The 10721-nt window shown below is 44.5% G+C and overlaps 2 pseudogenes; one reads left to right on the top strand and one right to left on the bottom strand.

Annotated features, from left to right (window-relative positions):
* Nucleotides 1–518: 518 nt before the first annotated feature.
* On the bottom strand, nt 519–9258 carry LOC100580957 (annotated as a pseudogene).
* LOC100580294 lies at nt 9257–10322 on the top strand (annotated as a pseudogene).
* The last annotated feature ends 399 nt before the right edge of the window (nt 10323–10721 follow it).

Raw genomic sequence — 10721 nt, 5'->3', positions numbered from 1 at the left:
CTGTCGACTATGGGGTTTGTGAAATTTGCTATTGGGAGAGAATGGGATTCCCTGGTCTGGCAGTATGGAATCTTAACCGACAATAAGGAAAGTGATGTTTCTGAAACAGAGCTACAGAGTGGACAGCCCACAGCTTCTGGAGCCAGATCAGACTTAGGTTTGCAGGCAGACTCTGAGACCCCTAGCTAAGTTATCCTGGGAAAGCTTTGTTGCTCTGAGATTTAGTTTCCCTGATTGAAAAATGAGGATCATAAATCCTGCATTGGATGTGTCAAAGCAGCATAGAGCCTGGTACTCAGTAAGTGTCCAATGTAACTTCCCCCCCATCACTTTCTGAGATGGAGGTGACATCTGATAGAGAACCCCTCTGAGATTATCATCACCCAGGAGTTCTCAGTGTGTGACACTGAGAACAGGAGAAACGGGAGGATTCCAACTGTCTCTTGCAATGGTGACATGAACTACTCGTTAAAAAAAAAAGTTCTGGCGAGTTTTATTAAAGAAAAATTTTGTATTGTTTACTTTTCACCAGTCTTCTCTGACGTGCTTCTAATGAACTCAGAATCACTGGGATCAATGATAGACAATGTACAGGCTCTAGTATTTTCTGCATGCTGTGCCTAATTGAACAGTCTTGCCATTTGTAGTGGCAATAATAGTGGACACCAGTTTTGGCCAGCAGGGCCTAGTACACTCTATATTTTGGATTTCCTCAAAGCTGGGCAGTTGTTAGCGAGGATGATCAATTTCGCTTTGCTTTGTCTGATCATCTTCAGGGTCAGCTTGTAACCCAGCATGTACTTTCCACTTTTCATAAGGAGCTGGAGTCTACAGTTGATCCACTCTAGCAACTTTCTCCATCTTTATGGCCACCATATTCCTGCCCTTAGGTCTGGGATGGCCTCCAACACGGATCAGCTGCCAAGATTTCTGGGGAGTGAGGAAGGAAGCATTAACTACTCTTTGGGTATTAACACTTGACCGGAATAGAAATCTATACAATCTTGTCTTCATAAGAATCGTTGTCTTCCCCTGCTTGAAGTCCCAGAGACACTGGTTAGGCTTTGGGGAAAACTAAGAAGAAAATGCCCATCATAGAATTTTCATAGATAGAGCTATAGGAGGAAAAAAGGGAAGGGGTGGGTTTGTGTATTGCTTTAATTAGCAAAATCAGGAAGTAACACAAACCACAAATGTGACCTGCGTTTAAAAATAATTTTCTCAGTTGGGCACCGTGACTCACATCTGTAATCTTAGCACTTTGGGAGGCCAAGGTGGGAGGATTGCTTGAGACCAGGGGTTTGAGATCAGCCTGGGCAACATAGTGAGACCCCAGTCTCCACACACACACACACAAATTAATCAGGTATGGCGATGCATGTCTGTAGTCCTAGCTACTTCAGGAGGCTGAGGCAGGAGGATTGCTTGAGTCTAGGAGTTCAAGGCTGCAGTGAGCTATGATCATGCCACAGTACTCCAGCATGGGTGACAGTGAGACTCTGTCTCTAAAAAATAAAAAAATTATTATTTTCTGATGGCTTTTTTTTTTTTTAGATGAAGTCTCACTCTCTTGCCCAGGCTGGAGTGCAGTGGCATAATCTCAGCTCACTGCAACCTCCGCCTTCTGGGTTCAAGTGATTCTCCTGCCTCAGCCTCCCGAGTAGCTGGGACTACAGGCACCTGCCACCACGCCAAGCTAATTGTTTGTATTTTTAGTACAGACAGGGTTTCACCATGTTAGCCAGGATGGTCTCGATCTCCTGACCTTGTGATCCGCCCACCTTGGCCTCCCAAAGTGCTGAGATTACAGGTGTGAGCCATCACGCCCAGCTTTGATGACTTTCTTGTCTATCATTTTGTGATGCCCAAAGTGTCCCCAAGAATGGGGCTTATGTATTGCCATGCAGAGAGAGGAATCCAGACCTCCTAAAATCTTGGCTTAGTTTCCAGAGTCTGCACTGAGCCCATCTCTTGGGAGACAGACAATATTCTTTCAAAACGAATGAGACGGCATGCCAATTCTGCCCCCCTTCCCTGGCTCCCTCCATGAGTGGGTCAGCCTGGACTCTCCAAGCAGCTCCCTTTTCACTCTCAGTCCTTAGAAAGGACTTGATTCCAGGCAGGAAGTCAAACTCCACAGCTCTCTGCCCGTGCGTACTACAGTAGCCATCAAGAGCATTAGGGTCTGGCCCGAGAGCTGCCACCAAGGACTCTGGTTTCTGTTCCACCTGAGATTGGGTCTGGATACCTCAGTGACCAAAACTGGAGACCTCTGGAAAACAGATGAGGGAGGGAGAGGGGACAGGAATAAGACCCTGCACACACCCGTGTAGTGCAGTGACAGAATCACGGCTCACTGCAGCTTTGACCTCCCAGGCTCAAACAAGCCTCCCACCTCAGCCTCCCAAAGGGTTGGGATTACAGGCTTGAGCCATGGTTCCCGGCCGGTTTTTTTCTTTTAGTAGTTCTTAACCTTTTCTGGGCCATAGATCACTCTAGGATCTTAAGAGGATTCCTAGGAAACATGCCCCAGGAAAAGGCACACGTGCACACAATCTGACAGGCAGCATCAGGATGATACCTGTAATCCCAGCACTTTGGGAGTCTGAGGCAGGAGGATTGCTCGAGCCCAGGATTTTGAGACCAACCTGGACAACATAGTGAAATCCTGTCCCTATAAAAAAATACAAAAAATAGTCAGATGTGGTGACATGCGCCTGTAGTCTCAGCTACTTGGGAGACTGAGGTGGAAGGTTGCAGTGAGCTGTGATCATGCCGCTGCACTATAGCCTGGGCGAAAGAAAGAGAGAGAAAGAGACAGAGACGGAGAGAGAAGGGAAGGAAGGGAGGGAGGGAGGGAGGGGAAGAAGGGGAAGAAGGGGAAAGAAAGAAAGGGAAAGAAAAAGAGGAAGAAAGAGGACAAATTTAAAAATTGACATAGTTTAACTGAGCAAAGAAGGATTTGTGAATTGGGCAGCCTCTCAATGAGAGGGTCCAGCTAGTCGTATGGTATAAGAAGATTTATGGACAGAGAAAGGAAAATGACCTACAGAAGGTGGAATGGAGGTACAGAAACAGCCCACGTGGTTACGACATGCATTCGCCTGATTTAAACATGATTTGAACAGTTGGTCACCTGTGATTGGCAGAAACTCAGTGACTGGCACAAGAGGAGGTTACAGTCTGTTCACACATCCAGTTAGGTTACAGTTCACTAGGTAGGAAAAACCTTTAGGCCGAACTGAAAACATGTAAGGAGGCAGTTTTAGGCTAAACTTAATTTAACAGAACCATCACCAGAACCCATTCAACTGCCTTAAGGGAGACAAAAAAAAAAGAATGGTACCACTGTTGGGTGTCCCGGAAAGTTCGGCGCTGCAATTACTCGCTTCAGAGCCACACAGTCTTTGCTCCCTGTCCCGCTCTGTCTGTGCTACATCCCTGTCTGGGCCACCTTAGCTGAGGCTGGGGTGGATGGGCACAGACATTACCAAGAAGGTTCTGAGAGTGAGTGTGAGGGGACGGGTCTCAGGGAGGCAGTTGTAGGCTGGGCAGGTAGGTACTCAACACAGTGTCTGCTGCAACTAGGAGTAGGAGGAGCACTAGACGAAGAGTCCAGAAAGCCTGGGATTTGAGGAAGTTTCCCTCCCCGGAGGCCCTCTGAGCTGGGGTTTTCCCAGTAGATTCCCAGTCCTCTTTCTCAGGTCATTCCAGCTCGTTAAAGATTCAAATGAAGGTCCGGAAGTTCCAGAGCTCACGAATGCTCAGGCTGATTCCCACGTGCTCGTCCCCCAGACCCCCACCTCCAGGAGCTCATTGGTGTATGCCTTCCTTCCACGGCAGCTCCTTTTCCTCTTTGTGCCCCCTCACTGGGGCTGGAGGGCTGGGTTCTGATTCAGGTAGGGGAAGAGGCATGTTGAAACATTTGCATGCAAGACAGACGTACAACATTGTAAGGAGAGCAAACAATTCACCGAGTCTATCTCTGGCCCTCTGCTGGTGAGATTTGTGATCTTGGAGAAGCCTCAGTTTTCTCTTCTGTAAATTAGGGGCAGTAATTTTTTCTTAGCAAACCCTCCTGCCTGGCCGGGCACGGTGGCTTACTCCTGTAATCCCAGCACTTTGGGAGGCCGAGGCAGGTGGATCACCTGAGGTCAGGAGTTTGAGACCAGCCTGACCAACATGGTGAAACCCCGTCTGTACTAAAAATACAAAAAAATTAGCTGGGTGTGGTGGTGCATGCCTGTAATCCCAGCTACTCAGGAGGCTGAGGCTGGAGAATTGCTTGAACCAGGTAGCAGAGATTGCAGTCAGCCAAGATCGCGCCATTGTATGCCAGCCTGGGCAATAAGAGCTAAACTACGTCTCAAAAAAAAAAAAAAAAAAAAAAAGAATTCTCCCTCCTGTCACCCACCTTGCTAGTTTTTGCTCTATTCTAAAGCTCATTCAAGTATCAGCTCCTCTAGGAAAGCATCCTTGTCATTCTTTTCTCACCTTCCAAAGCTAGGTTAGGTGCCATCTGTCCCTTTTTCCCCATAGCATCTCATGCTTATCTCTAATCTGAGCAGCCCCAATCAGGCCGGGTTGTGACAGCAGGATCACTGGTGTGTTTCTGCCACATGACTGGAAGGAAATAAACAAATAGAACAGGAGTTGAGAAATAACCTCATTGTTGCGCAGAGATTGTGGAGGTTGTTTCTGCAGCATGTCCTAGCCTGTCCTGACTGATGCATCCTTAGCATTTCTTGCATGGAAGTGAAGAGTCTCAATCTACCTCCTGACGTTGTTATGAGAATGAAATGATAATGCCTCTAACTCTAGCACTGTTAGTAGTTCTTCATAAATTTTAAAGATGATATGACCAACACTGGGAGGAAACCAAATGTTGTCATTAATAGCGTGGATGCTGGAACCCGCTCTGCCATTAATCCGTCAGTGTAGGAATAAAAACAGAATCTAGCTAAAAGAGTTTGTGTGAAGATTAAATGAGGTAACATATGTGAAGTGCTGGTGCTTGGAATTCCTGGGTGTGTCTGTGTGGTTGGGGATGGTAGGTGGTGGTGGAAGCTGGGGCTGACAACGTAAGCAGAGGCAGGTATACCCTTGTATTACAGAGATGGAGGCAGATCCAGGTTTAGGAGGCCTGATGCTTCTGTAGTTCTTGGTTCTCTAAGAAAAGAATACAAAACTATGAATGCCAAGTTAGACATGAAAGTGAATGCTTACATACAAATTTTATGAAGCTGTCTGGTACCACAAACATCACGAGATTCAGAAAAACACCTAAAATGTTTTATTAACGATTTGAAATCCTCTATTATAATCATTTTCCTACTATATTTGGCTGCATAATCTTTAATCACCTTGCTATGGTCTAAATGTTGGTGTCCTTGCAACATTTTTATGTTGGAACCTAATTTCCAATGTAATAGCATTAAGAGATGGGGTTTTGGGGAAGTGATTCAATCATGATGCCCCACCCACATGAATGGGACTCATGTCCTTATAAAAGTGGCTCGAGGGAGCTCATTTGTCCCTGCCACCATGTAAGGACTCAGCAGGAGGGTGCCATCTTTGACTCAGAGAGCAAGCCCTCACCAGACACTGAGTTGGCTGGCACCTTAATCTTGAACTTCCCAGCCTCCAAAACTGTGTGCAATACATTTCTATTGTTTATAAAATACCCAGGCCAAGGTATTCTGTTATAGTAACCCAAATGGACCAAGACACATCTTTGTATAAACAAGGATTTTGTTACATTTTCCATAGAGAAAATAGAAAGATAATCAACCTGTCTCTCCTAGTGTGGTTGATCATAATTTGTTTTTATATGGAGGTCGGGTGCAGTGGCTCATGCCTGTAATCCCAGCACTTTGGGAGGCCAAGGCGGGTGGATCACCTGAGGTCAGGTGTTTGAGACGAGCCTCGCCATCATGGTGAAACCCCGTCTCTACTAAAAATACAAAAATTAGCCAGGTGAGGTGGCGTATGCCTGTAATCTCAGCTACTTGGGAGGCTGAGGCAGGAGAATCGCTTGAACCTGGGAGGCAGAGGCTGCAGTGAGCCAAGATGACACCACTGCACTCCAGCCTGAGCAACAGAGACTCTGTCTCAAATAATAATAATAATAATAATGAAAACATAATTTGTTTTTATATGGAGAGTTTGGAATTCTTTGTTTCAGCTCTGTAACAAATGTCACATATAAGGGATATAAGATTTTTTTAAAATTGTTGTCAAATTTAAGGAAATATCAAATGCCTATCGTGAATGAACTATAAGTTTTCAGGGCAGCTAAAGTTTTCTTGCACAGTGAATGCTTAATGCACAGTGACTCATTAAATTGACAACAGCCATAACCAATATGTCCTCAGGGTCTTCCCCATAGTGTGGGTCAGGTGTTTGATATTATCTTCATAGTTGTTAGTATTCCTTAGCAAATCAGTAAGCAAGTTTAAATCTATTCCTAGTGGGTCCCTGTAATTCACTCTTATCATTAGATTATCAAGCAATCCAAAAGCCTGACTATTGTTATTTAAAATGTGTCTCTTATTCTCAATTAATTATGTTTTAGTATTACCTGAAATTGATTTTATTATGCTCCTCAGTGTCAGAATAATTTTCTTTGGTTTTATTGCTCATCTTTATTTCTTTTTGTTTCATGTACCATTTTTTTACTATATGAATTTTTCTAGAGGATTTCAAAAATATATTTAAAGATGCCAAAAATAAAAGATGCCCTTCATATATATCCGCATCAGGAGACTGCAAAATTCTCACCTGTTTTACTGAAAAGTCCCCAAAGCATCTTTCCAAAGTGTGATTAAAATGGAGCATTTCCAACTCAATCTCCCCTTAGCAAGACCCCAAAATGCCCTGAGCCAGGACACTGCCACCTGATGGAAGAGAAATTTGATAAAGGAAAGTTAGAATGAAAAGAAACAGTGATCTTAATAGATGGCCACTAAAATGTCTTAATTTTTCAAACTTTACAAAAATATATGATCATGTGAACCTTTTGCCAGGGTCTCTCCCAGGGCCTTAAAAGGTCCCAGAAGCTTAATCATCGAGTTAGGCACTAAACTGTGGCCTAAGAATTCTTAGAAATTCATTTGTACTATGTACGAAACTACTAACTTCTATTGCTGTTACGAAAATTAATCAGATCTGGTTCTTCCCTTCAAGTACCTTTCAGGGAACACGAGGTATACATAGAAAGTATTAAAAAATAGCTTATTGGCAACTATTTTCTGTTATATATGTATATTTATAAAAAACTACTTGGAGGTAATTTTAGAGTCATATGCAGTTTTAAGAAATAAAACAAATGAAACACGGTGCAAGGTTATATTACATTATCACCATCAGGAAATTAACATTGATACAACCCGCCAAATTTATACAGATGTCACAGTTTTACATACACTTGTGAGTGTATTTAGTTTTGTGCAATTTTATCACATATCCATGAGTTGCTTTATTAAAGTAGCTTTTAATGCTTAATTAAAAAAACCCTTCCGAATAATAAGCGTTTGAAATATAACTGAATAAAGATGCTTATAATCTTGCATTTAAGATTTGGATTTTATTCTGAAGGCGAGAAAGGGCCACTACAATGGTTAGAATGTACATTTTCTGAAAGCTCAATGTGGACATGGTGGAGGATGGTCTGGCTGGAGCAGGTTACCCATTCGACAGGGGCTGTTCACCCCCGAGGGTCTTAGACTTTCAGGGTTGCTCTCGGCAGAGTGCTACCTGCGGAGAGACTCCTTGTCCAGCAGCCACTCACTCAGACCCCGCCTACTCCCTGGGCCCCGCCCACCCCTGCGCCGGGCCCAGCTGCTCCTCGCTAGGGCCCCACCCTCCTCAGTTCCCTGAACACAAACCTCGCTGAACTTTTCCTGAGCGCGGAGCCCTGAGAATCCAGTGGTGAGCAAAACGCTGACAGCCCAGTCAGGGAGACAGACAGTAAACACATGCCCCCAAATATATAATCATGTAATTACAGGCTGTGGGAGTGTTGTGAAAGGAAAAACACACCGGACGATGTGGGTCTCCAGGGGTCCGGGGCGGACTTCCCTGGGAAAGCTTCCCAGTCAGATATGGACATGAATCCTGGCCCTGCCACTCGCGAGGCGGGTGTCCTGAGCAGGCTGGGTGGTCCAGATGGACCATGGGCTCTCGCATCCAAGTGGCTCGACTGTCGAGCCTGGTGTAAACTGGCACTTCCAAAGCGTAGTCCAGAAAGGGTTAGAGCTTTAGCAGCTTCTTGGAGTGTGCATTTATTTTTATTTATATTGCTCCAATCCATGCCCACTCCTTGGAAGAACTTTTTTGATCTCTTGCAGAACCTAGACTGGATGAGAATTCCGTCCGTGTGATCCAAAAGTGCCCTGTGCCTTATTACAAAGCTCAATTTGCACGGTATTGGGATTTCCTGTGGGCCTTTCTCAGCAGCTCCAGGCCCCTTGAATCCCGGGTTGTGCGTTAGTCCTTTCTCTCTCTGAGACGCACCGGCAGCAGCATCACAGTCATCGTCGGCATCGTAACTAACTCCTATGCGGTGCTTTTAGGGTGCTGGGCATTGCGCTAAGCTCTACGTTATTCATTCATTTTAATCCTCATACTCTGGCTCCTGGAAGGCACTTTATAACACGTGTTGGTTAATAAATTAGACACAATGGAAGGAAAAAATCACTGATTTATTTTTTCTAGGCACTCTCAGCTTCACAGAGGAGGTGACTTTGAGATGGATTCTGAAAGCGGAGTTCACCAAGCAGAGAAGTTGGGATTCATCACTGGAGAAGAGCTTGGGCAGGTATGACAGGTGCATCAGATGTTCCAGGAATGGTGATTAGGAAAGTGTGGCTGGATATTCGGTAAGGGCGTGAGGATGTGGAGGAAGGAATATTGAAACAACACCGATCTGAATATATATAGCTTAAGCTTTACAGATGGTTATCTTAATTTTGTGAATCCATGCAATATACTTTATGGGGATTTCCAGAAACACTTTGGGGATTGTTGGAACTAGGGTCCTGCTGTAGCAAGTGGGAGCAAGAATCAGTCAAAGACAGGTTCTAGGTCTACATATGAAACAAGGTTACTTATTTTTCTGCTGGGGAGTGGAAGCTTGGGTGATGAAATGTTAGAGGAATAAAAAAAAAGAATGTAGCTTCTTCCTCTGTCACCGCAGGGCGCCCACAACTTGCGCTCTCTCTGCTGCTCCCAGCTCTTGGATACAGCCGACGCCGCCATGGGTTTCAGAGATCTGAACAGCCCGGCTGGCCTCCAGGTGCTCAACAATTACCTGGGGGACAAGAGCTACATCAAGGGGTATGTGCCATCACAAGCACATGTGGCAGTATGTGAAGCAGTGTCCGGCCCACCCCTTGCTGACTTGTGTCATGCCCTACGTTGGTATAATCAGATCAAGTCTTAGGAAAAGGCCAGCCTGCCGGGAGTGAACAAAGCTGTGGGCAGGTATGGTCCTGCTAAGGTGGAAGACACTACAGGAAGTGGAGCTACAGATAGTAAAGATGATGATGAAATTGATCTCCTTGGATCTGATGAGGAGGAAATTGAAGAAGCAAAGAGGCTAAGGGAAGAACGCCGTGCACAATATGAATCAAAGAAAGCCAAAAAACCTGCACTTAAGGCTAGGTTCAGTGGCTCATGCCTGTAATCCCAGCACTTTGGGAGGCAAGGCGGGTAGGTCATTTGAGGTCAGGAGTTTGAGACCAGCCTGACCAACATGGTGAAACCCCCCTCTCTACTAAAAATACAAAAATTAGCCGGGCGTGACGGTGGGTGCCTATAATCCCAGCTACTTGGGAGGGCGAGGCAGGAGAATCACTTGAGCGCGGGAGGCAGAGGTTGCAGTGGGCCGAGATCGTGCGACTGCACTCCAGCCTGAGTGACAGAGTGAGACGCCGTCAAAAACAAAACAAAACAACAAAAAAAAACAGTAAAATAAGACCAATAGAAGAAAAAATACATGATAAGTGCAAAAATTAGAGAGGATCATCAAACCTAAAAGAAAAAAACCTGCACTTGTTGCCAAGTCTTCCATCTTAGATGTGAAACCTTGGGATGATGAGACAGATATGGCAAAATGAAAGGAGTGAGTCAGAAGCATCCAAGCAGATGGCTTAGTCTGGGGCTCATCTAAACTATTTCCTGTGGGATACAGATTTAAGAAACTTCAAATACATTGTGTGGTTGAAGATGATAAATTTGAAACAGATATGCTGGGGAAGCAGATCGCTGCTTTTGAGGATTATGTATAGCCCATGGATGTGGCTGCTTTCAACAAGATCTAAAATCCATCCTGGATCACTGTACTTACATAAAAGCTTGAAAGATTTAAAAAAATGTAGAGTTAGACAAGCTGGAAATTTAATCTAGTTTTAGTCACTTATGCTGATTGGGTGACTTTGGGCAAATTCATTGAAGTCTCTGTAAAATGGGGATAATGCTAAAATCTACCTCATAAGGCCATGTATTTAATAAGACAGCAGAGCAATTGAGTATTTTTAAAACACCCTACATATTTGTTTATTGTTTTAATCACAACACTATAGTTCAGGCTTGTCTAATTCTTGCTAATATGTGGCAACCAGTTATTTTGTAACCTGTGTTTCTTAAGTGACACCAACTTTAAATGCAGACTTGATAACAGTTTTGTAACATTACACTCTAGATTTGTTCCCACCACCTGT

Source organism: Nomascus leucogenys, chromosome 10 (genome assembly GCF_006542625.1).
Source record: "Nomascus leucogenys isolate Asia chromosome 10, Asia_NLE_v1, whole genome shotgun sequence".
Classification (NCBI taxonomy): Eukaryota; Metazoa; Chordata; class Mammalia; order Primates; family Hylobatidae; genus Nomascus; species Nomascus leucogenys.
Note: the sequence above shows the minus strand (reverse complement) of the source record. Positions and strands in the feature narration are given on the sequence as shown.